This window comes from Saccostrea cucullata, unplaced genomic scaffold (assembly GCF_032062105.1).
Source record: "Saccostrea cucullata isolate Sc308-1 unplaced genomic scaffold, CSIRO_AGI_Scuc_v1 ctg5548, whole genome shotgun sequence".
In the NCBI taxonomy this organism is placed as follows: domain Eukaryota; kingdom Metazoa; phylum Mollusca; class Bivalvia; order Ostreida; family Ostreidae; genus Saccostrea; species Saccostrea cuccullata.
Window position 1 is genome coordinate 6,731 of NW_026930382.1, and position 27,499 is coordinate 34,229.

At 33.3% G+C, this 27,499-nt stretch overlaps 1 pseudogene; it reads left to right on the plus strand.

The window, feature by feature from the left end:
• Positions 1-1,645: 1,645 nt before the first annotated feature.
• Positions 1,646-26,886, plus strand: LOC134228368 (steroid 17-alpha-hydroxylase/17,20 lyase-like; annotated as a pseudogene).
• The last annotated feature ends 613 nt before the right edge of the window (positions 26,887-27,499 follow it).

The window sequence follows — 27,499 nt, forward strand, 5'->3', positions numbered from 1 at the left end:
TTCGCTCCCTTTTTATTTTCGACCTTTTCGCCCTTTTCAAAGTTTGGCAAATTTAAAACGGGACGAATTCAGAGAACAAAACATAATTTCTGAAACAGAAGGATGACTGGGCCAATTTAAAACGGGACAAAATTGTAAGCTAGTGTAAAAGAGCAAAAATTACACGGGGTGAAAATAATCCTGTATACAGTATTTCATGTCTAGAAAGTTTGCAAGTCTAAAGAGTTATCCTTTCGTGTGCTATGTGATCAAATTCTCTGGGAAAATAACTTCAAATATGTATGAAACTTGAAATTTTCATGAAATATTTAGCAAAATTTTAATTTGTTTGCATGTCCGTTCACTTTTCAGGTATACTAAGATAATCAAAATTTATTTATGTCTCAATTTTGTTAAAAAAGAAAAAAATGTTTTGTACTTGCACCGAAGAAGTTATATAGATATAACAGAGGATGAAATTTATTTGATTTCATTATATTACTGAAAGTAAGGTGTCAGTCTTATTTGCATAAATCAAATTTAACGCTTGGGCCAAGGGAGGGGTCAAACAATAGTGCAAAAAATGCGACACCGTTTTACAGGGGGGGGGGGTGTCCTGACAGCAAAATGCACAAGGAAAAACAAGTAAAAACTTGCTTTTGTGAGAGCACACAAGCTGAATACAATCAGGTAAACAATTAAGTCTAAGTATGAATTAAACAATTTTTCTTAACTATTTCTGTGTTTAAGTCAATTTATAGTATCGCAAAGCGGGCTATTTTAGCGATGTGCTAATTTTTGATTATTTTGGCGTTTTGATGGTAGCCCGCTAAAATTGTAATTGCTGAAATAGTCAGTGCTCTTCTTAGTGTTCATCTGCAAAGAGCAGAAATTCTATGTCCGCTAAAATAAATTACGCCAAAATTTGAGCAGGCAAAACGCCAGATTTTACACCCGCCAAGAAAACCCGCTACACGGTATTTTGCCCCATCGATCCGTACCTCTAGTATAAGCGGAAATTTACGAGCCATACTTTTTTCTAATAATAGTTGGACTTATATGTTCCTCCTGACATTTAAATATAATACTAAGGATGCGTATACGGATGCGTTTACGGATAAGTTCAGTAGAAAACTCTCTATCATTTAGCATTTGTCACTTGAATATTCGTTCTGCAAGGTGTTCTTAGTCACTTGCAATTATAAAATTGTTTGGATACAGTAGTTAATGGTAAGTTATATTTTATAATCCTAGTACAACTGGTAATATTGAATACGAAAAAATTCTTCTGATCATTACCTGTCAATATTTATGACGTTTAGATTGTTTTGTTGGCAACAAATTTAGGTGTTTTGAAATAGAGATCCACTGAACCGAAAACTTAATACATCTTTCTTTACGCAGATTGAATTTTTTTTTTCAAGTACATTAAATATACTAATCGGCAAAAATAAAGTAAGAGAGTTAAAATTAATTTTTAACATTTAACATTTGACATTAACATTTATCACAATCTCTATGAAAATTACTCCCCCTGTGATGTCGTGACCTATGATAATCATAAAGTCTGTCAGTATCATTTTTTTTTCTTAAATATATTAGATGGGAAATACTACTTTAAAAAAAAAATGTTTGCACAATCTTTATTTTTTTATTACAGTTGTATTTGAATAAAAACTTGTTTTAGATAACTACTTTTGGAGTTATATGCTCGGAAGTAACGTTTATTTTACTAATGGCAGTGTATTTTGAAAGGGTGCAGTAAATCTAAAATTAAATTCATTTGATTACAAAACGTGTGTGAGGAAAAACATATAAAACAAAATATGCATTAAGGTACTACGATCCTCAGCCAGGTAGGATAACTCTTTAATTTAAAATTTAATTCAAAAAAAGTCTCAAAATGAAGCTTGAAACTGAAATCTTTTCATGTAACAATTTTCATGTTATACCTCTCAATATGCTTCAAGGTTCTTTGAAGTTATAAGAAAGTATTTATAAAAAGTTGAAATTTTTACCCAATAAAAGGTTTTTAAAATCACATTTATACAGAAATTGGGATTCTTCTAATATAACCGTAGATACCAATGTTTATTAACATTATATGAAGTAAGGAGAAATTTATGGTGTTTTGCAATGATAGGAAAATCTTTATACATGTACACTATGCATTGTAAAATGATGGAAGTAAATAGAAGAAACTAAAGTTCCTAATATGTATAAAAATTGTGCATTTTTCCAAAAGCCTGGATACCCATTTTGATTTCTAGAATGTGATTGTTAATCAAATTTGAATTGGAAAATGTATAGAAGGTTTTTTATTCGCGTTTTCTGAAAATTTATATGAGATTTACTTATTTCCCCTTTATAATATTTTTAACTTTAAAGTTGAAATTTGAAGAATTATCATGGGTAAAAACACTTTACTTCGAGAATTCAGAGACATTTTTGGTGAGTATTTTCAATTAGTCAATACCTGATTTTCAGAACCTGAGGATCGGAGTACCTTAATTGCTTTTTGTTCAGAAAATAAAGGTCGTTGACAATTGTATAATTTGAAACTTCTTTAAATAAAATCTACACTGAGTAGGTGTCTGTACGAATAATGAAATTCAGTTGTAACTTTCAGTGTGTTCTAACTACCCGGGACGTGTTCATAAATATTTCTAAACGTGTCTTTTAGATGTTTTATTGCTATTAAGTTACCATGCTATATAACGAAGTAGACACGGGTAAGAATATTTTACAGATACGAAGGAAGCATACAGCGTCAAATATTTATACAGAAATAATGACATGTTAAACAGTAACATCAAGTCGCTCATCCTATATTAATGGACATTTTCGGTCGGGTAAAAAAGTGTGGAAAACATATTGGACAAAAGAAAAAGGCTAACCAAATAAAGATTATAACATAATCAACCAAAATGGTTATTAGAAATACTCCATACTGCATTTTTAATGGTTCAAATCAAAAAGTATTCCATGAAGTATCATATTACATTTGTGCAAAATACAAAACGCCAAAAGCTTAATACTGCTAAATGATACAGTGTACACTGAACCAAACTTCTAAGTTCACCTAAAATTTTTTAAGTTTTAAAGAACAAATGCATACAATAAATAATTGTTTTTAAGCTTCGTCAAGGAACATTGGTTTTCATCGGTAATACTGATATTTGATTTTCTTTCAACAACTGTTGAGAAGATTCATATGTTGTAATAATTTGAAAATATCATACCATTTTATTTTTAGAGTGGACACTTAAAAGTTTTGTAAAGTGTTTATGTTCTGTATATAGATTAAAAACAGAATCTCTGACCTCTTGAAATAAATAATTTATCTTGCAAGTATGGATATAAACTTTCTGCTTAAGCTCAAACTCTAAGTCGAGGGAATAATTCTCAAGACTAAAATTCGTGCAGACATTCAACAACAAATTTCTTGCTATATTGAAGCATGGAATATGCCTTCAAGTTTGTCTAAAAAATTACCTAGTTTTGTGAAACAATACATGTTGTGACAAATTTTAAAACTGGCAAAAGAAAAATCTTAAGATGATCTTAAGATCTGTCTTTGGACAAAGCTTATGATAGATTTGTGGATCTCAGACCTGTTTCTTGTAGGAAGTAATTTTAAGTTACATGAAAATACTTTCAGTGTCGGGAAGGGAAGGGGCACAACAAGTAAACGAATAATGGAGTACAACCGTAATGTAGCTATGTTTTTCTATCGTGGAATATTCATTGGCAAAAAAAAAACCAACATATTCCTCTGAAAACCCTTCTTTTTGAGCTTAAAGGTTTACTTTTGTTCATTTTAGACTTAAGAAATGAGAAATATAATTAATGGAGATAACAAACAATTTTCAAACACAAAAGTCCATTAAACATTCCAAATAGGAGCAAACACGGACCTCCACATCATCAGAGGTGTAATCAGGTGCCATGGAGTAGTGAGCATCCCCTGTCGACCGGTCACACCTATCGTGTGCACCTTGTCTTGATCCGGAAATAATAGAAAATTACGTCGACGTCGTCAATTCAGTGTGTCAATAATGACCTACCATTAAATATGAAAAAAAATCAGTAAGCATTTGACTTAATGATAAATTGTAATTATTGCTGACAAGGTCACTGTATCGACCATAGAACATATGAAATGATGACGTTAAACGAGACGGCTGAAATCCGTGTTTCATCAACTTATTTGTCAATAATTTACCTCGTTTATTGTAGAAAATGCTCTTGCCTATGCAATCAACTGAGAGACCCCTTTTGCAGGTGATGAAGGTATTTCGTTGCATAAGTAAAGGAAGTCGACGATTGAAAAGTAAAAGTCATCATGTTTCATCATTAAATTTGGTTGTTAGATTTTCAATGACATCTTTTTCATGTAAAATATATAAATTTGAAACGGATGTGTCAGATTCACAATTTTACTCTAAATACTCAGATAACAAACACAAACCTGCAGCTACAGGTTTTCTGCAGGCAATTTTTACCAGTTTACTTTGAGCTAAGCAATTATAGTACAGGACAAAGTAGCCTTCTCATTTATGAAATAAATTGAATTGTATTATATACAAAGTTGTCCGTTGCGTGACATCTTAAGGGCACAAACGCGTAAATTTTTCCGAATGCCTCCCACGGAATCAACAGAGATCAGTCTTTCCTATTTCACACAAGCAATTAAAACACTGATTTCCTTTGGATGAAAAAAGGGTTTTCAATATATACATTTTTCAATCTAAGAGAATATATTTACTAATTTTTTGTTGGGGTGATTTACCGCCAGCTGTGGAAGAAAAATTTAACCCGGATCTTTTTTTAGGGGGTGGGGAGTAAAAATATAGGAAAGCTACAATTAACACCGGAAACAATGTTACATTAGAACTTTCTATGTTTTTAGTAAAATATTAAACCTTCTATATATATAGTATGCATTATTAGACGTGACCTCATATCTCCCCAAAATTTACAAAGTAGCTATATATAACATTTGGTTGTATATCATATGATTAATTTATCATCATTGTTTGACGGCGTGTCGGCAATTTTTCAACCATTTTTTGCAAATTAAAAAAAAAATTACTTTGGTCCTTGACAATGATATTTTGCTTCATTCATAATGTTTTGTTTGAAATTAAAAATAAAGAATCATTTAACCGGAACAAATTGATTTATTCCATTGAATGCAACATGGCTCGACGTTTTGATAAGCTTACCGATTTTAAATTAGCAAATAAACAAAAAGGAGGAGTATTTTTTAAAAAACGCCAATATTTGGCCAAACTGAAAAAAAAATGCGTAAATCTGTGTACTAAAACTATCTTATTATTTATTTACAGAAATTGAAACATTTCCTATTATCTAAAGAATTTACCAAACCATCCAACTTCTACCCCCCCCTCCAATAATGATAATAATAAAACAAACAAAAAAACCTTAAAAAACAAACAAACAACAACAACAACAAAAAGGGTGTAGGGGTAGGTAAAAACAAAGTCAAAATTTTGTGGCATTTGCAAGAAAACTGAAATCTAAATATCACTTAGGGATTAGAATCTCCTTTTTGGAGAAATTACCGTCCTTATATCTAGCAATAAATGCCAAACAGTCGAAAACTAAATTGCTCTAACACAATTAGAGCAGTCATTTATTTTTATCAAATCAACGTTTCTAATATATCACCTTCATAAAGAAGAGCATTTAATGACTTACTGAACAGTAAAAGAATCGCTATCAGAAAACCCAGACAGTACCACTTTGGTGATAATGATTTAAGAACAAAACATTGAAGAGGTTACGTGTCGTTTATTAACACAGTATTAATAAAACTGAAATTGAAAAACCTAAATTGTTAATTTTACAAAACTATTTAAGTCAAGATGGATGGAATGTTTCAGAATAGAAAATTAAATAAAAAACCCTTTCGTATCTTATAAAAAGAAAATAAAAGAAAATACGACCAGATAGACTTTTTATCGCCTTAATTAAATCCATAATATGGGTACAAATGGCAATATACATTTACATGTATAGCCAAAATGTAGACGATGGATTCGCAAATGGAAAGAGGCACATATAATCTTCAAGTCGATTATTTCCTAATACCACTCGTTCATTCCGTAAGTACTTATTTAAGAATTACTAAATATTGAGATTATCAAGCCTCCAAAGAATTGTTTAATAGATGCTTACTCATCATTATCTTCTGTAGAGAAATACCAACATCTTACAAAGAAATCAAGAAAAAAACAGTTCGTTCATTCTACTCATGGCTGCATAATTGAAGTTTTAAAAACGTTAATTGAGATACATTTAAACTACATCTAATCGTAGTAGTTACTTTGATTTTAATGGGCATTTAAAAGAGAAATGGGGTTCCGATAATGTTAATATATAATATCTATTTTAAAGATTCTGTCTCATGAAAATCAAGGAGGGGTGAGGATCTCAAAGTCATCTTAAAAAATACTATCTTAAATATCAAAAAGACTATTCTCGGGAAAAATTTCATGGTCGATACAGTGACCTTTTTAGCAAATATAATCCATCATTATTTGGAATGTTGCCTTTTTCTACAACAATTGTTAATCCATTATTATACCCCGCTTCAAAAGTACGGGGTATAAAATGAATGGTGAGCCCGTGTGTCTAGCTGTATACCCGTCCGTCTGTTACTCTCTGGGGAACAAATCCCTTATCTGTAACTCCTCTTATATCACGAAATGAAATTTTATAGGACTTTCAAAGAATCTTTGTTTCATAGTGCCATTTTGCCCCTCTTATTTAACTTATTTAACAATTCCATTTAATTCATATTTAAACTATAAATCAAAAGGATAATTAATCTTATAATAATGTGCTTGTCATTAAAGGTGCATAGACACAGATTTGAAGGTAATATTTTCTGTATAATAAAATAAAACAAATATTTTAATTTTATTCTTAATGCTTAGGAAAAGTGGCATTCTTGTTACATGTTTGCATCAATGAAATACTATTAAAACTATAATCCAGGAATTTCAGAGTAGAAATGCTCGAAAGCAAAACCTACACACAGTATATTGTCAGTCCGCGCTCAGTGCTGTGTGCAGACTTTAACAATTGAACACACCCGGTAAATCGTAAACCTAAACAAAAACAGAGCTCGTGCCCTGTTTACAACAACTGCGTACCTTTTAACGGTGTGTTCAATTTGATAAACACTGTACACAACACAAAGCGGAATGACGATACTTGTGAAGGGTTCGCTTTAGAACATTTCTACTCTGTATGTAATTATTTTTCTGGATTAAAGTTTTAATATTTTTCATAAATAAACAACAAGATTGCCTTTGTGTGATAGTGCAAGGATGTGTCATTCAAACTCTTCCAAAAATTTGAAGTTTCAATAACTTTTAGATGAAATAAGATTTTTAATATATCTTCGTGTAAAATGCTATTGCAATATATAAGCTATGATATTATACAGAAAATTTTAGAACATATTTACATAAAATCTGTGTCTATGCACCTTTAAACCATTTCACCACTTTTTTATGCACTCTGTAAGCCAGTGCTCATTTTGTGTATTGAAATGAATTTGAACGTAATAACAATAACAATAACGCTCAAAGTCAGATGAAACAATCCGATCCATTTTGAGGGAACAAAAGTGTTTTCAATGGGTTTTTAATCTTTTATTAATCATGGCAAAAGTCGAGACTGAAGCGATTGTGACCAACTTTGACTATCGCTAGCTTGTCTCCAATAAAGGCCTCCGGTCAGAAACATTTGTCACGTCACTCGTTTTCTGGAAGGGCTGATCAATGCCTTCTTAAGTCTTCTGGAATTTTAGAGGGCCCGTGTTTGTTCCCTGTTTACAGATTTAAATTGCTTTTTTTTTGTTGTTGTAGATATCGTTCACAGTTTGTTATCTTCACCCTTGACATTACATATACACCCTAGCCTCCAGTAAACTGCATATCAAACTTTACATCAATAAAATTGTAGTTTAATATTTTGAAGGAGTTGGGGGTAATAAAAATTAAACTCAGTTTTTAAGGCACAGGTGTATAAGGTTCCCAAAAGGATGGGTAAAGTATCTGCTCTTAATATTATCTGCCATGAGAGAAATTTGGTATTAAGCGTTTCAATTACAATGGACGCGATATTTAGGGGTTGTTATAAGCCAATTTTATTAGGACACGTTTTATACATCCGAAAATCATGATATATGTAACATCATTTGATAAATAAGAGTCATATTACCTTTATTACAGATGAACAGGTGAAAGAGAATAAAAAGAGAAGAGAAGGTCGATGCATCATGGATACCTTGTCCCTCAACACCCTGACCATTCTGGCGAATCTCAGCATATGTCTTATCATATATTACGTCATCAAACGAATGCAGTATCGTCTGCCACCAGGTCCCTGGTGCATTCCATTTGTTGGACATTTTAAAAGTAACTCGTTTTCAACTTTCAATTTTTCACAATATCTTTAAATAATCTCACCGACTAAATGTAAATCAGTACAAGTACGGATATGTTACTTGTGTGTCCATAAGAGTTTGTTAAATTTTGAAAAAGAAAATCTGTCCTAGCTCTAAACACCATTATCTCTTTTTGACATGCTTTAATTGCAAATTTATTTTACAGCATTGACATCATTGAGACCATTGACAAGTATTTTTTTGAAAATATCATTTCTTTTTTAAAATCAAGTTTCATCGTAACGATTTACTATTATGTCTGAAAAGAGTTAAATTCTATTTTAGCTTAGATTTATCAAGGAAACATTATTAAATGTTTCTTTTAAGCATCTCATAATTGTACAGAATTAAGACGAGGAGTTGGATCAATTTAAAAGTTAATTATGAAAATCTGTAAGAAGAAGAATTTAATCTTTTAATATATAAGATAACTAACTTTATGAAGATAATTCTAAAAATTAATTCATTCAACCTTTTCAGTCTATACATCTGTTGAAATGCACAAGAAAGTAGCTGAACTGTCCACGAAATATGGCCCAGTCTTACGCCTATCATATGGTGAGTTATTTACTTACAACGATGACGAACTACATACCGTATATACTCGCCTATAAATGGTATTTTGGGAGTTAAATATTGGTCTAAAACTCTATGTCCGACTTATAGGCGAGTCATAAAGAGATTGGTATTTTTTGGAGGCTAAAAGGTAGTATCTTATTTGCATTTCCGACGATTAATAAAGAAAATGTCAGGATATATAAGATAATTTATGTATTCCTCGACTATATATATAAAGTACAAGTATTTACACATTTTAATAATTTTATTTGTATTTTAAGTGAGATTGCCTTTTTGTTTAATAATTTAAGATTAAAATATCAGTGTTATTTCGAAAAAATTTTAATTGAAACCAGGTTAAAACATCAATAGATTTACTTAGAATTGTCACCAAATTTTGGCAAAGAATTGTACCGACTTATAAGCGGGTCAATAGCAAATCCCACCAAAAAAATCGTCCAAAAATACAACCGACTTATAGGCGGACCGACTTATAGGCGAGTATATACGATATGCACTCCTTAATCAATACTAGAACCCACAATTCATGAGATGAAATCTTGTCCATATTCAAATGGCGTTACTAACTGCACACTATTTTATCCTCTTTCCCTCATTCACATATTTCTGCGAGAGGTAACATAACGATTACTAACATTTTTATCCTGCCTATGTAATGCTTGAATAGTAGATATATTACCGGAGCCTGTAAAATAATTCATTTTAAAATAAACAAATCATTTTTACCTAGGATCCAGCACTTGGGTTTTTCTAAATGAAAACGAGGTTGTTACAGAGGCCTTAGTGAAAAGGAAGGAAGATTTTGCTGGAAGACCACATTTTTCATCAGGTAAGAAGGACACAGCTCACCAATATTTTTTTATGTTCAAATTTGATTCCAGCGTACATATTTCATGCAAATATCTCCCTCGCTGCCATGAAACATGATTCGATATCTACCATGAAATATCACATCAACGAACTATATAGATATACAAAAATACTGAGAAATAAAGATGAAGAGTGAGAAGATTTTTGAGCACAGATGACTGAGCTATTCATGGTTGTACATATTCCTCACACAAACTACTGAGAGATCACCAGGTGTTGTAGGAAGCCATAAATCTGATTTATCAACATTAGAATATTTCACATCTAAGAAGACATTAAAATAAATATTACTGCAGACAACTTCATTTGCGTATGATAATTTGGTACAGAACTTCTAAGAAAGTCGTCGCCCGCGCGGCGCAGTGGTTAGAGCGTCTGCTCTAGAATTGCAAAGTAAGGAGTCAATCCTTACGTCGCGGGTTCGAATCCCACTGTGGGACGTGGAGACTGGTCCTTCGGATGAGACCGTATAAACCGAGGTCCCGTGTCACAGTAGATGCTGGCACGAAAAAGATCCCTCCCTGCTTGATGGTCCTTAGTGCCGAGTATAGGACAAAATTTGCAGCTGTCCATTAGCAAGTGGTGGCGTCTCCATATGAGTGAAAAATTCTCGAGAGGGACGTTAAACAAAATATAATCAATCAATCAATTAATCTAAGAAATTCAAAATTTCGAGAATTTCAGTCATTGCTCTCTATGAAGGATTTTGATACAAATACAATGTATCTATATATAGACAAAAATGAAACTCGTATGCTGGCAGTCTACCGTTATTAAACTATAGTTCTCATGGATAATATCATGAACATGGTGATTTACTGTACACGATTCAACTTCTAATACGATTGGTTTATTTGCGTTATATGATTCTTTGTTAAAACAACAATTATTAGAATAATAATTGTATTTATGTATTGAATGCGATAACTTAGTTGGAGGTTTCCGATAGGATTAATTTTGGTAAAATGTGAAAATTCTAAGATCCACGCCTTGGTTGATGAATTACGTGTGATAGAAGGTGTAAGGTCACGTGGTCAGCTAAGCGAGTCATTTATTTGTATTGTGATAACCCGCATGCTGACCACGCTAAAATGAAGCAAGTTTATTTTGAAGACTTGTTACAACGTCTGTGATTGTTTAACTTAGCTGAACGTGCCCTGGCTTTCTGTCGAGATGAAATTCCAAAGAATTGAAAGGAACAAAATATTGTCCGTGTTATAAAGTGCCGTTTACAAGAACGTGTGGATTTTCTGGTTTATTGTTTAGTGATGCGGTGGTACATAATATGTGCGCGGGTTATCATATATATTACCAGATTACTGTATGATACATTTGGTGCAATTTTCTGCCGATATGAACTTTATTTATGAGCAGATATTCATGAGAAGAACATATTTTATGGAGCTACTTTATTGCGACATCAGACGTGGAACTTTTTCCTACAGTCTGAGTTTTGAAAGGATTTCAAAGTAAGCTAATTGTTACTGGTTGAACGAAACAAATGGATACCTTTAATGATTATTATCTCTATATCGATCTCCATGACTAGTGGACACAGAGTTTGATCAACAAAAAGTTGTGATAGATAACAAACATCCTGCAAGTATCTTCTGCAAGCATCGCTATTTCACAGCTGGGGCCACAGCGGGAGACCCTGAACCTCAACGACTTGGGCGTTTTAGGTCCAGCCGGCGTACACCTGTGCTGCTTCTCCGCGTGCATAAGAGAGTTTGCCTTCCCGTGTAATTGAGGACGAAGGCCAGTATTATGTTTACTAAATATAAGTGATTTACAATAAATACATAACGCGTTTGGGGTTTCCCAAATAGTTTTTCTGTACAAGTTATCACTTTCATTTATTCAAAGGCATTGTTTAATACTCAAATCATATATACTCTATCATGCTCTATGGTGTAAGCTTTTAAGTTAGCAACTTTACGCAAAGTTATTTAGTTTTGTTGAACTACAAGAATTACCTATCATAGTCTGCATATTTCAAGTTTTTGCATTCAACATGATGTAAAACAGCTAGGCAGCATCGTTAAGACACTGTCCCTCCTTAACATGCATCTGATAGGTAATGTCAGCTATCTTGTACAGTTAGTTGAGAAATGTGTATTGTAATCATGTTAATACAGGTACCAACATCTCATTTTCACTCTTGGGAGTTTAAGGGTTGTGGACTAAGCTTTATATACATAGTTCAAATAGTTACTATACTGTGGTATTTCTTGAATTGCCCGTTATTGTTTGATCAGTTTTGGTACAAAGTTTATAGGTAACATTTCATGTTTTGTATATTGATAAATATTGAATGAATATTGTACATGTAATATGTAGTCAAAATATATGTACTAAATTGGTTGGTGTAGACAATATTTACATGATTACTCAAGATGTTTATCATTTCGGTACATAGTGGATAATTTATGTACTTATTGGGTTGGTGTTGTTAATGGTTTAAACTGTTGATACAAAGTTGATACTTACAAATTGAATCGGTGTTACTCAAATGGTTGATTATTTTAGTACATTGTACAAAGTTTATAATTATGTACTAATGGGATCAGTATTACTCTTTCAAGTTTATGGTTTTGATAAAAAGTTGATATGTAGCTATTTGATCAGTGTTGCTTAAGTTGTTTATTGTTTTGGTACAAGGTTTTACCTATTGAGTCAAAGTTATTCAATGGCATATTAATTGTTTATTGGTTCGGTACACAGTAGATAGGTACTTATTGGGTCAGAGTTACCTTTGTTGTTTATTGTCTGGTACACAGTAGATTTGTACCTTTTGGGTCAGTATACCCATATTGTTTTGGTGCACAATATTTGTACTTGTGGGTTAGTATACCCACATTGTTTTGGTACACAGTAGATTTGTACCTTTTGGGTCAGTATACCCAAATTTGTTTGGTTTTGGTACACAGTAGATTTGTACCTTCTGGGTCAGTATACCGAAATTCAATTGGTTTTGGTACACAGTAGATTTGTACCCTTTGGGTCAGTATACCCAAATTTGTTTGGTTTTGGTACACAGTAGATTTGTACCCTTTGGGTCAGTATACCCAAATTTGTTTGGTTTTGGTACACAGTAGATTTGTACCTTTTGGGTCAGTATACCCAAATTTGTTTGGTTTTGGTACACAGTAGATTTGTACCTTCTGGGTCAGTATACCCAAATTTGTTTGGTTTTGGTACACAGTAGATTTGTACCTTTTGGGTCAGTATACCCAAATTTGTTTGGTTTTGGTACACAGTAGATTTGTACCTTCTGGGTCAGTATACCCAAATTTGTTTGGTTTTTGTACACAGTAGATTTGTACCTTTTGGGGCAGTATACCCAAATTTGTTTGGTTTTGGTACACAGTAGATTTGTACCTTTTGGGTCAGTATACCCATATTGTTTTGGTACACAGTAGATTTGTACCTTCTGGGTCAGTATACCCATATTGTTTTTTTTTGTTGGATGCTCATACTGACAATCAATTGGCGTCGTATGAAGCTTTTCGGTTTATTGTTGGGTCGATGTTAATTGTTACACACATTGTTAATTGTTGGGTCTCAGTTACTTATATTGTTTATTGTTTGGGTCGGAGTTACCCATATTGTTTTATTGTTGGATGCTCATACTGACAATCAATTGGCGTCGTATGAAGCTTTTCGGTTTATTGTTGGGTCGGAGTTACTTATATTGTTTATTGTTTGGGTCGGACTTGTCCATATTGTCTATTGTTGGGTCAGAGTTACCTTTATTGTTTATTGTTGCGTCAGATTTATCCATACTGTTTATGGTTCGGTCGGAATTACCCATGTTGTTTATTTATTGTTGGGTCAGAGTTACTCATATTGTTATCGAAGAGTTGGGTAACCCATATTGTTTATTGTTAGATCACAGTTACCCATATTGTCTGTTGTTGGCTGGGAGTTACCCATATTGTTTATTTATTGTTGGGTCAGAGTTTCCTATATTGTTTATTGATGGGTCAGAGTGTCTATTGTTGTCTGCTCATAATGACAATCAATTGACGTCTTATGAAGCATATCTATTCATTGTTGGGTCGGAGTTACCTATGTTGTTGATTATTTACTGCCTCTAATAACAGTCAATTGGCATCTTATGTAGCATATCATATCTGTTTATGGTTGTGTCAGAATTACCCATATTGTTTTTATTCGCTTATAATGACAATCAACTTGATCAAATGGTGTCTTATGAAGCACATATGTTGGTTGGGTCAAAGTTACTTATAGTGTTGATTGTTAATTGCTCGTAATAACATTCAAATTGTGTCTTATAACGCATTTCTAACTTTTGGCACGGTTTTTCCTATTGATGCTAATATTAATGTTATTAATAGTACATTCATTCTAAAGAAAGTTTCCTTTCTTTTGTTGTTGCATTGTTTGCTCATGTAGACCTAATTTTGCATCCCAGTTTTAAGGTTGTATCCTCCCTTGTGAGCACTTTGTACTTGGATGAGTAATGATAAAAAAATTAACTTTAAAGTACATTGTAGATACATCCCGAACAATCGGTGAGAACACAGATCCTCAGGAAAGAATCCTTATAACCCTCATCATAACATTCCACTAATTCCAGTTAAGAGGGAACTGAGATAATCTCCATAGCGTAGGGAACCAAATGAAGCTGTGCCTAATGCCGTGAATTTTATATATTATATCTATATTTAAAAGTTCAAAACTTGGTTGACACTTTTTGACTTTACCATGCAATAACCTTATATAAGATGCAGATACATGTATGTGCCAGCAAAACTGCAGCAGTGCTGCCATGGATGTGCCCTAGATCAGCTGAATGACCAGGATATCCGCTAACGTTGGTTGAGAAAGCATCCATACTAGCTAGATCTTGAAACTTGGTTTCTTATAAAACATTTGCAGGTGAGTCAGCAAGCAAATTATATTACAGATTCCAATTATCCACATCACAAATGATCCCCTTTTACAACTGACCTTTCTATTAATAAATTAAGGATAGGATTCTCACTTCTTCAGTTTTAAATACTTATGGGAGGGATATGTCCTTCAACAGGTAAACAATCCACTCTATATGCTAGGACTATCCAGTCAAAGGAATGAGTAATCTTGTTTGGAATCAAGATTAAAGATGTGACAAATTTGAACATGACAAAATCAGGATTAATGTTCCTTTAATGCAACAAATTAAATAATGTGTCTTTAATAATAAACATAATCTATAGGGAAGGAATTTGTCCTTAAACAAAGTATTCTTACAAATAAAATCATAGGTTATGTATCTTGCAAGAAAATATTTTATCGTTTGCTTAAATAGGCTTTGGTATAGGCTAATTATACCCCTTCAATTAATTACCTCTGTACTATGCCTTTAGTAATAAGATTTTAAGACTTTAAACACCTTTAAGTTTGCTAGTTTAACATTAAGGCGACTTTCCATACAATCTTATTTTAGGGATATTAGATGCTATTTACAAAATTCAGTATAATCTGGGAAGTTCACATTATATTCACGATTTGCTTAAGATCATAATAATATTAACCTTCACCTTGTAAAACTTATTCATACTGTCTGGAATAACCGCATGGTATGTTCCTCCATTAAAAGGAAATAATTCATGAAATTAATGTATACCACAGTTGGTTCTACAGTTCTAAGAGGAACAGTTGTTTTGCAGGTATTATTGGGATTGTTGAAGATTTTGTTCAATTTCTAATTCAAATCTATAATTTACAAATTGGAACTAAACAGTTAAAAGTAGTATAAGCAGGGAAAATTAAATAATTCAAGGTTGAGTATGTAAAATTTTCACTAACCTTGTGTCATACTCAAGGACACTATCACTCATCACAAGGTAGAAATTGCAAAATTTAAGTTTGCTTAAATTACTAGACCTCAAACATATAAATTTTGTTCTACTCCCAATGGATAGCCAGATTCTAGAATGGATTCTATAATGTACCGATACTTCAAATGATGGTCAGTGTTTAATTGCTGTTTTGTTCCACTCATGATAGATAGTCAGATACTAGGATGTACTTAAAATACAGGTCAGTGATTCACTGCTGTTTGTTCTATAAACAATAAATAGTCAGATACTAGGAAGTAGTTCAATACTGGTCAGTGATTAACTGTTGTTTTGTTCTACTCATGATAAATAGTCAGCTAAAAGAATGTAGTATAAATACAGGTCAGTGATTAACTGCTGTATTGTTTTACTCCTACAAGTATAGTACCTTAAAGAACATGTTCTTTTGCACACTGACAGGTCAGTGAATAACTGCTGTTAGATATTAAAATACACCCCTCTTCACCTAGCTTGCTTGCTGGCTCATAGAATACTTTGTGATTGTTATATCATTTATTCTGAAATTATTGTTCTTTTATACTTTTAATTACTTAGTAATGCCTATATTTAACATTTCTCGGATATTATATCATTAGATGTTCTTCCTTCATTTTGTATTACATATGACAATTTCGTGTAAACCGTGATTTTGGAATAATGATAGGAAGATTTTTCATTTCATTACTTTAACACGAAATGTATGGAGAGGCCAGTGATTAACGCTTCCATGAATAATTCGTATTGTGTGCAAGCTCACCTTGGATGGCACGGATGTGATCTGCATGTCACATCTAACATGGATGTGACTTGCATGTCACATCTTGTGGCCTATTTTGTTTTGATGTGCCATCTTTTTGCTAACTTTTTCATATGAAGTTTTCATTGTCTTGTCTTACAGATACTTTTTTCTAGTCAGTTTTGGGGGATCAGACATTATCATATTTTACGTAACTGCTAATCAAAGCTTGTGAATCTGATCCCCTTCTTGTTTGTTAAATTGTTCACATTTATACCGTCATTTTAATAAATGACATTATTCATCTCTATGAAAGTGTTTTATTTGACTTATACAAAATTAGCAAAAACAAGCTGCGGTGAGCTTGCATATAAGCATAAGAATACATAAAACAACAATTATTAGAATAATAATTGTATTTATGTATTGAATGCGATAACTTAGTTGGAGGTTTCCGATAGGATTAATTTTGGTAAAATGTGAAAATTCTTAGATCCACGCCTTGGTTGATGAATTACGTGTGATAGAAGGTGTAAGGTCACGTGGTCAGCTAAGCGAGTCATTTATTTGTATTGTGATAACCCGCATGCTGACCACGCTAAAATGAAGCAAGTTTATTTTGAAGACCCTCCACCACCCCTGCATTCCTACCCCTAAAAATGGGTATTAATGTGTCATGTAAAATCATATATTTCATTAGTTCTGACTCGATTTGTTTATACTGATTTATGTATTTTGTTTCACTACTATCCTTGGCCTATTTTGTTTCGATGTGCTATCTTTTTGCTAACTTTTTAATATGATGTTTTGATTCTACTTTGTTTTTTGTGTAAGGTCACGTGGTCAGCTAAGCGAGTCATTTATTTGTATTGTGATAACCCGCATGCTGACCACGCTTAAATGAAGCAAGTTTATTTTGAAGACCCTCCACCACCCCTGCATTCCTACCCCTAAAAATGGGTATTAATGTGTCATGTAAAATCATATATTTCATTAGTTCTGACTCGATTTGTTTATACTGTTTTATGTATTTTGTTTCACTACTATCCTTGGCCTATTTTGTTTCGATGTGCTATCTTTTTGCTAACTTTTAAATATGATGTTTTGATTCTACTTTGTTTTTGTTTTGATGTGCCATCTTTTTGCTAACTTTTTCATATGAAGTGCCTATTTTGTTTTGATGTGCCATCTTTTTGCTAACTTTTTCATATGAAGTTTTCATTGTCTTGTCTTACAGATACTTTTTTCTAGTCAGTTTTGGGGGATCAGACATTATCATATTTTACGTAACTGCTAATCAAAGCTTGTGAATCTGATCCCCTTCTTGTTTGTTAAATTGTTCACATTTATACCGTCATTTTAATAAATGACATTATTCATCTCTATGAAAGTGTTTTATTTGACTTATACAAAATTAGCAAAAACAAGCTGCGGTGAGCTTGCATATAAGCATAAGAATACATAAAACATGTTTATTTTCAGATCATGCATTTAGTAAAGGTGGGAAAGACATCGTATTCAGTACCTATTCACCAACTTGGAAATGGCACAGAAAAATAGCAAGCAAAGCTCTTAGGTTCGTCTTGACTGAGAAAAGCTGAGTACAGCAAGAAAGCAGCATTTTCTCTAAATAACTACATGTAACACAAAACTGTAATACGTTCTACTAATTTTTTTATCTATGTAGTTTGACAGTCTCCCAGAAAACATAACACTAATAACAGCAAAACATTTGATTGAACCTGGTATATTTTACATCTTAAATAAATTATGTTAAAAGTGATCACATTCTGCTTTGAAAATGTTCTTATAAATATTGTTTAATACTTAGTAAATTTTTCAGGTTGCAGATGTTCTTTAAGGGTTTGAAAGTTGCAAGTATTAATAACCGAATATTTCTGTACAATAAAAAAAAGGAAAAGAAAATGCACCAATATTTAATCTTTTCGTCTGTATCTCTTGAGTTATACACTCATCTTAAGAAGCTACAAAAACAATGTATACATCTATTACCTGAATTTTACTTGAATCTGCATTTGAGCTCGTAATTAAGCGATAAATATCATGATTTGTTATCTGTATAAAAGATAACAGTTATGCTTAAAAAGAAAGGATCCTCAGCTCAAAATTTCACATTTTTTAAAGTTCCCAACATTGATTATATCCAGAATTAGTAGATTTAAATCAGAAATAGAATCAGGTATGAACGTATGAAGCGCTGCTTATTTTCAGGAAATTAATGACAATACATTAAATCGTCTTTATACATTAGATTGTATGTGTTACCTTCATTTCACAGAAGAGTGATTTCTAAATACAATTTATTCGTGTTCTTTTTTAATGATCCAAAATATCATATAACCGACAAATGAAGTCTGCAAGGTATAACTTCGACAAATTATCTACCTACTAGTATCCCAATGTTAATTCATGAAGCCAGAAATATGATTTCACTAAAGGAACTTAAGTTATGCTTATTTGTTTCTTACAATGAAAAATATTTTTAACATCAATTTATTAGTATTTTTCGTTTCTAACATGACAATTGTTTGTAAAATTTTCCAAGCAGTTCAAAGGGTAATATTTTTACCACTTCAAAACATAAACTAGATGCTGTCATGAGACAGTAATACCCGCACTAAGGTTTTTGCCTCTAAATACACAATCCTACGGGCGGCTTACCAAGGAAAAAGTCAAAATAATTCTATATAATTCAGGCACGTAGCATCGTTTTTGAAAGTTGGGGGGGGGGGGGGGGCAACCTCAGAAAATTTTTTTTACTAACCTAAAAAAATTAACAAGGAAAAAAAATGAAATGGGGGTGGGGGGTGGGGGTGGGGTGGTGGTGGCCACTTTTTTTTCAAGGCAAAATTACTTTCACTTCCAATTTTTCCCATATTTCCTTGCAATGTATATACTGTGGTTAAAAGTGGGGGGGGGGAGGGGGCAACCATCTTTTTAATGGACATTTTCTTATAGTACAGGTAATGTTGGGAAAAAAAGGGGGCAGCCCCCCTAAGCCCCCCCCCCCTCGGTTGCTACGTGCCTGTAATTTACATATGTATTCATAAAATTGGGTATGAAATTATCCCTGTGACCTATAACTCAGAACCTCTTATATTTATTTTACATGCTTAATTCATTATATACCAGTTTGAATTCTATTAATAATGTAAATTAGATTTTGATAAATGTTTTGCTCATATTAGGACCTTTTTAAATTTACTAATCCCCCCCTCTCGACACCACAATCACACAGTACATACTTTTGGGAATAGGCTAGATGGAACAGTTTTGTTAAAACAGTGTTTGTTATGAATTAATTTAAAATTTGTTCTTGACTTGTAAATTCTACATCACATCACGTTGCGTCACCCATTATCATATTTTTAGATTAAACTCCATTCGGTACACCTCGGCCGATTCCCACTTCATCTGATAAGGTGACGGAATCGACGGCACGGAGGTTTTCCGAATGGAATATCATTATAACATGCTGCAGAATGGTGTGCTTTGGATTAATTCATTTTGTGTTATAATTGGATTTATATTTCATGAAGTTTACAGGACCTATGGAGGTCGGTAAGTACAAGTTTAAGTATAGTGGGGGTAAAATAAACCCAAACGATTAGGTTAAAGTTCAAAAAGGGTCAAAGATCATCGCATGCCACACTAGACGAATTTCATATTGTGAAGTTATCTCCCCTTGTCGATGTGACATTCAGTTACTGCCAATACTGGTGCGGATCCAGAATTTTTTCGGGAGTAGGGAGGGGGGTTCACATCTCAGTCAAAATATTCATGCCTAGAATTTCCTGACAAGCAGGAGAAAAAAATCATACACTGAAAACAAATAAACAAAAAAACCCCAATGTTTTCTTAGTTAGGGGGAGGATGTCCAAAATCATTTTTTATTTGCTTCAGTATATAGTCTTGTTTAAATAACAAAGGAAATTCCAGGGGGGGGGTTCCAATCTCCCTACCCACTCCCTATCCCTGAAATAACAATCTATTTTGTGATTCCAATTAAATAGTATATTTTTTTCCATTTGACTAATTATGTACATATTTTGTTTCTTGTGTTTATATTATGTCTGTATATTTGTCTGCAGAAATTATAACCTTGCCCATAAGTTTTAAGTGGGATGGGCTATACAATTGGCTTCCACATTTTATAGGTTTATTTCTTGTGACAATTAAGACCTTTTATTTGGGTACCATTAATTTTTACCTCTGATCACTTGACCTAGAATACACATTTTTACAAGAAAAATACCCAACTTTAAACTTTGCCTAAATTTTGATCAGTAGGTGCTAGGGCTTTCATGCTTAACATGTGTATTCATTGTGAACTGTCAACAGGTATAAATATGTTTGACCTTGACCCTAGAGTTTGAACCACTTAAAAAATTAACCTTGGAAATTAACTTTTGAAGAGGAAGTACTAGGGATTACTTATTTCACATGTGCATTCCTTGTGACAAGACTTTTTTCTGATACCAACAATTGAACCTTTTGACCTTGACCTTTGAGTTTGACATATATTTGAGAAACTTCAACCTTCGCCATAGGCTACCAGACAGGGACATCAGTGTTTCACAAACACATCTTGTCTTCATTATTATTTGGTGGTGTCTCCATATGACGGAAAAATTCCAATGAGATATGTATTCACAACAAACAAACAAATTAATAAAGAAAATATAAAACATGAATATGTTGGTCATGCATATCTCTGCATGAAAAAAAAACCCCAGCTTTTCAAATACTGCAACCATATTGTAACCCTTTTAAAACACTCATTTGAGCTTTTCTGGTTTCCTTGTCATATAACGTCTGTTGTGACATGTTGTCCATCTGTTTGTCTGAAAACTTTTTACATTTTTAACTTTTCTAGAACCACTGGTCCAATTTTACCCATGCAATTCATATAGAAACATGTACATTTGTATGTCAGACTGTTCTTCTGTCTGAATAAAATTAACCTTGGTTATCACGGTCATATCTACTGAATGAGAAGAGACAAGGCATTCATATTAAACTTATGTACTAGTATTTACCTGTGAGAATGGCATGGTTTTTTTTTTTTTACATATGACCTAGAAGTTTGACCTAGCTTGCAAAAAAATTAAATTGTTATAAATTTATCATTTTGAAAGAGAAAAGTTAGGGCATTCATATTATAATGCATGTATATTATTACCTGTGATAAGATCTTTCCAAATGAATCATGACTTTTACTCTGTGACCTTGACCTTGAAGCCTAACCTACTTTTCAAAAATGTTGCATTTGCTTATAACTTTTGATTGAGATGAGATATGACTCTCACATTTGACATTTGTACATTAATTACTCATAAAAATTCAAGATGTTTCCCAGCTTGCAATGTTTTTTTACTCTTTAACGTTAATGTTTTACATAATTTTCAAGATATTTAACTCTCCTAAAAGATGATTAGGCTTCTGAGTAACATTAAGGAGGACTTCAGGAAAGACAGGACTTTTTGCACAAAAAATGTAATTTTCCACCCCCATTTGACCTCCCAGGGCAATATCAAAATTCCAAAACCTTGCTGCACATCTACATGACACTACCAACCATCTCCCTAAAGATGATTAGGCTACTGTGTAAAATGTAAGAGAATTTCAGGGAAGACGGGGCTTTTTGCATAAAAACGTCATTTTTTTACCCCTATTTGACCCCCCGGGGCAAAATCAAAATTCCGAAACCTTACTGCACATCTACATGACACCACCAACCATCTCCCAAAAGATGATTAGCCTACTGTGTAAAATGTAAGAGGAGTTCAGGGAAGACGGGGCTTATTGCATAAAAAACGTCATTTTTCGACCCCCATATGACCCCCCGGGGCAAAATCAAAATTCCAAAACCTTACTGCACATCTACATGACACCACCAACCATCTCCCAAAAGATGATTAGCCTACTGTGTAAAATGTAAGAGGAGTTCAGGGAAGACGGGGCTTTTTGCATAAAAAACGTCATTTTTCTACCCCCATTTGACCCCCCGGGGCAAAATCAAAATTCCGAAACCTTACTGCACATCTGCATGACACCACCAACCATCTCCCAAAAGATGATTAGCCTACTGTGTAAAATGTAAGAGGAGTTCAGGGAAGACGGGGCTTTTTGCATAAAAAACGTCATTTTTCGACCCCCATTTGACCCCCCGGGGCAATATCAAAATTCCGAAACCTTACTGCACATCTACATGACACCACCAACCATCTCCCAAAAGATGATTAGCCTACTGTGTAAAATGTAAGAGGAGTTCAGGGAAGACGGGGCTTATTGCATAAAAAACGTCATTTTTCGACCCCCATATGACCCCCCGGGGCAAAATCAAAATTCCGACACCTTACTGCACATCTACATGACACCACCAACCATCTCCCAAAAGATGATTAGCCTACTGTGTAAAATGTAAGAGGAGTTCAGGGAAGACGAGGCTTTTTGCATAAAAAACGTCATTTTTCGACCCCCATTTGACCCCCCAAGGCAAAATCAAAATTCCGAAACCTTACTGCACATCTACATGACACCACCAACCATCTCCCAAAAGATGATTAGCCTACTGTGTAAAATGTAAGAGGAGTTTAGGGAAGAAAAGTGTGACAGACGGACGGACGGACGGACGGACATGAGTAACAACAATATACCCGAACTTTCTTTAGAAAGTGCGGGTATAATCAGATCATTTTTAGTAGATTTCCTACCATTTCATATATTATGTTAGGCTTTACTTACGAGAGGATCTCCTTGAAAACACGATACAGGACAACATGAGTAGATTCTTTGACAAAATGGCACAGGAGAAGGAACCGTTTGCTTTCAACAGTTACGTAGATCTGATGGTGTTTCACCAACTGTATACTTTTTCTTTTGGAGAAAAGTTAGTGTATTCATTTGTGATATGTCAAATCAAATTGTATATTAATTTGTTTTATGTCACAATTATTTTGTTACACATAGATATTTTGTTGTTCTGATGAAACCAAATATCATTAATATCCTTAAAATCCTTGTTTGAGGGGTTATTTGTATCAAAGGAGGAAACATTAAAAAAGTTCATTCTTACAGTCTCGCAGTAGAGATTTTCTGTCTATTTCCGGTAATGCAGATAAAATATGTAATAGATAAAGTGAAAAGAATAGTTTTCTTTTTTTTTTAAAAAAACTAACACATAAAAATAAAATCAGTTTTGGCATATAAATTTTGACATTATGCGTTCTTTTTTGCTCTTAATTTTAAATCTTATCACATGACAGACGACCTATTGATGACCCAGAAGTAAAGGCAATGCTTAAATTAGATGAAGAGTTGATAGCTGAACTGGCAACTGGATTCTCCGAGGATTTAATTCCTTATCTGAAGGACATCTTCCCTACTGCAAAATGGAAGAAATTTCTCAGATTGATAGATCAACTATCAAATGTGTTACGTGTCAAATGCAAAGAGCACGTCGATACTTTTGATCCAGGTTGTTTACTTTTGAAAAACAATCTGAAATATTTACCTTTGCAATGATTCTTTTCAAAGTGTCAATTTTAAAAGAAAGATAACATTTAAACCAGAAATTAAGTAATTTATCTTTAAGGCTTTATATACAATATAAATTTTAATGCATATTTAAAGGTGTAATCAGGGACTTTACCGACAGTTTGCTGATGGCCAGACAGGAACGATTTACTGAAGGATTATATATTAAAATGCCAAGGAAACCTTTGATGATACACGTTTAATTCAGACCATATCAGATATAATTCTAGGTAGATGCTATCTTGTTGCAATATATTTAAATTTCACATTTATGCAACTTTTGATAAAGTCATCATTAAATGAATTTTTTTTTGACATTTTATATTTGTTATTTTGAAAAGACATTATTAACTTGATCAATGCCAGAATATGAAAATTGGGGCTTAGCTTTTGTATGATTATATAAATAATGCGCTGGTTAACAAAAAAAAAAAAAGATGTGTTTAACACGAAAATATGGTAGCTCATGGTCAAGGTTAAAAACTTTATTTCAAATTTTGGACAAACTAAAAGATCAAGATTATGAGGTGAAAAGTGTTAGTAAAAAAAAAGCTTCATTTTCTTGTCTCAGGAATACACATATCAGACCATGCAAAATTTTTGCCAAAGTTACAATATTTTTTCGATTTTAAAGTAAGTCAAATCCAAAGGCAAGATAAAAAAGTCAAAACTTGTGATACCCGGTGAAATGTCTTTATAAAAATGCATTTACACGTGTGAAACATGAAACATATGAACATTCAAAAGTAATGGCCAAGGTTAATGTTTTTCAAAAGTTAGGTCAAACTCAACGATCAAATTCATGGGATAAATCATGAGATATGAAACCCTTACCCATAGTTATGGTGGAAGTTGAAGTTTTTGAGGACAAACAGCCAAGAAATATTATAGGGGCATAAGTATTTGCCAAGACTGTAGGGGGTAAAGTTTTGAAGTTAATAAGGATTGAGAACCATGCAAAAGCCTTTGTATACCCTCCCCTTGTCAAGACAAAGACGAGTCGTGATACTTGTACACGAAAATAAAGAATGAAAAAAAAACAAGGGGAAGGTGATCCCCGAAAATACTTACTGTTACTTATAGCTCAAACATTAATACGATTATTGGAAAAAAAAGTTTGTTTCGAATTTAATTTACAAACACCCTACATGTAGCAGACTGGAAGGATATATTTGTTGTCTATCGGTATTTAATGTTTATTATTAACTGCACAGGAAAAGCCTTAGTTTAAAAAAAAACAACTTTAAAAAACAAGTTTGTAGGTACTAATATAGTAGAATCTTGAGCAGGATAACGTGGCGTAGACTTTATATTGCAACTAAAAATGCTCATACAATTTTGCAATTGATGACAAACGCAGTAAAAATCCAAAACTTCCTTAAAGCCAATTCAAAATATCTTTAGCTTCTTGTGATAAATGAAGAAGCAAAGTTACACATTCAAATCAATGTTTTTCGTTTTTTCAAAACCACAATTGAGAATTTATTATGTGTCTTTAAATTATTGCTGCCAATTTCTATAGCTGGACTGGATACCTCAAGATTCACAATGAACTGGTTCGTATATTTCATGACCAGATTTCCAGAAATCCAGACCAAATGTCAAGAGGAAATCGACAGAGTTATCGGTAAATCTTCACAAAAAATTAAAACTATAAACTTAAAGTTCTTTAATCGAAGAAATTGTTCTAATTCATTGAAATAATACAAAGAATATTTCATAATTTAGTTCATCTTTGTAATCTCAAGGGCGAACGATTAACACAGAGTCTTGTATTCTACTTATTCTCATAACTCTTACATTCACCAAGGATAATTCTTACGATAATTTGGAGCATTGTGCTTATCATCCTTCTTTTCTGATTACATTTAAGACTCGGGGTATCCATCAATGAAGGACCGTGGCAATCTGAACTACACAGAGGCGTGCATGTTTGAAACAATGAGACTAGGAAGCGTTGTGGGGCTGGGTATTCCTCACATGACTATTTGTGATACACAAGTTGGTAGGTAATTATTTATGCAAGTAATGGGGCCCTCATCATCGAATTTCAATTCGATTGTGACTTTTTGTTATCGAGTTTTGAAGTGATGTCTTAATCTGACTGACAAATAGTAATACGATCTTAACTTACAAAAGCATTTACTTATTTTTAACAGGGGGATATGACATACCAAAAGGTACCACAGTCATTATAAACCATTGGGCTCTTCATCATGATCCTAATTTCTTTAAAAACCCAGAAAAATTTGACCCTTATCGTTATCTTGATAAAAACGGAAAAATGAAGCCTAGTAGACCAGATGGATGGCTGCCATTCTCAGCTGGCCGCCGAGTATGTTTGGGAGAATCCCTAGCTAAACCTGAAATACTCTTGATGTGTGCGAATCTGCTGAAGCGATTTGAAATTCGTCTTCCAGATGGAGTGAAACCAAGTCTTGAGTACAAGCAGTATGGATTTGGTACAGAACTTCCACCTGATTATAAAATCGTTGTGAAGGAAAGATATAAAAATTAAACATTCTATTTAGTCTCCGAATAATAATACATGTACACTTTAATACAATGTGTACTGCCATTTGTATTTTGTATTTCCTGTGTATTCAAGACAAATTATATATTAACTATTATAAACCATGTATTTAGTTGTGTAAAATTGTCTGTTACGACAAGTACAGGACTTTGCAAGAAGAACTGCTATAGACAAAGAACTTATGTATATGGTATGAGAATATAAGTTGAGGTTCCCAGCAATCCTGTTCATTCGGTACATAGACACATCTATACATAGGAGGCGTGATTTGAAAAGAAAATAATTAACACTTCAAGAGATTGCTTTCTTTATGACGTTTTATGTCTTTGCTTCTCCTCAGAGAAGAAGGTTATTAAAATCTTTTCCTAACACTTTATTTGTAGAACACCGTTCACGGTAGCTCAGTCGGTAGAGCGCTCGCTCCGTGACCGGGACCGGCCGCGACTGACCTAAGTCGATAAAAAATGGCTAGCAACTGTTCCTTCGCCATGCGCTCGGCACTTTGAAGTGAAAGCTGCGAGTCCTTCGGATGAGACCTTAAAAACCGAGGCCCCGTGTCAGCGGCAGGCGTTGGCACGATAAAGATCCCTCACTGCTCAATGGCCTGAGTGCCGAGTAAAGGTCAAAATTTGAAGCCCTTCACCGGCATACGGTGACGTCTCCATATGAGTGAAAAATTCTCGAGAGGGACGTTAAACAATATACCATCAATCAATCATTTGTAAAACAATGATCATCTAGTGTGGCCTCAACATACCCTTGTGGTTCAAACCTAATTTCAGGGCTATTCTCCTTTTGCCTACGTTTATAAACATAAACTCTGAAGACTTCTTTCAATTAGCCTAGACACATACATACTATATACATGGTAATTTTCGTCTTTTCACTCTTGCAAACAATTTTGCCCT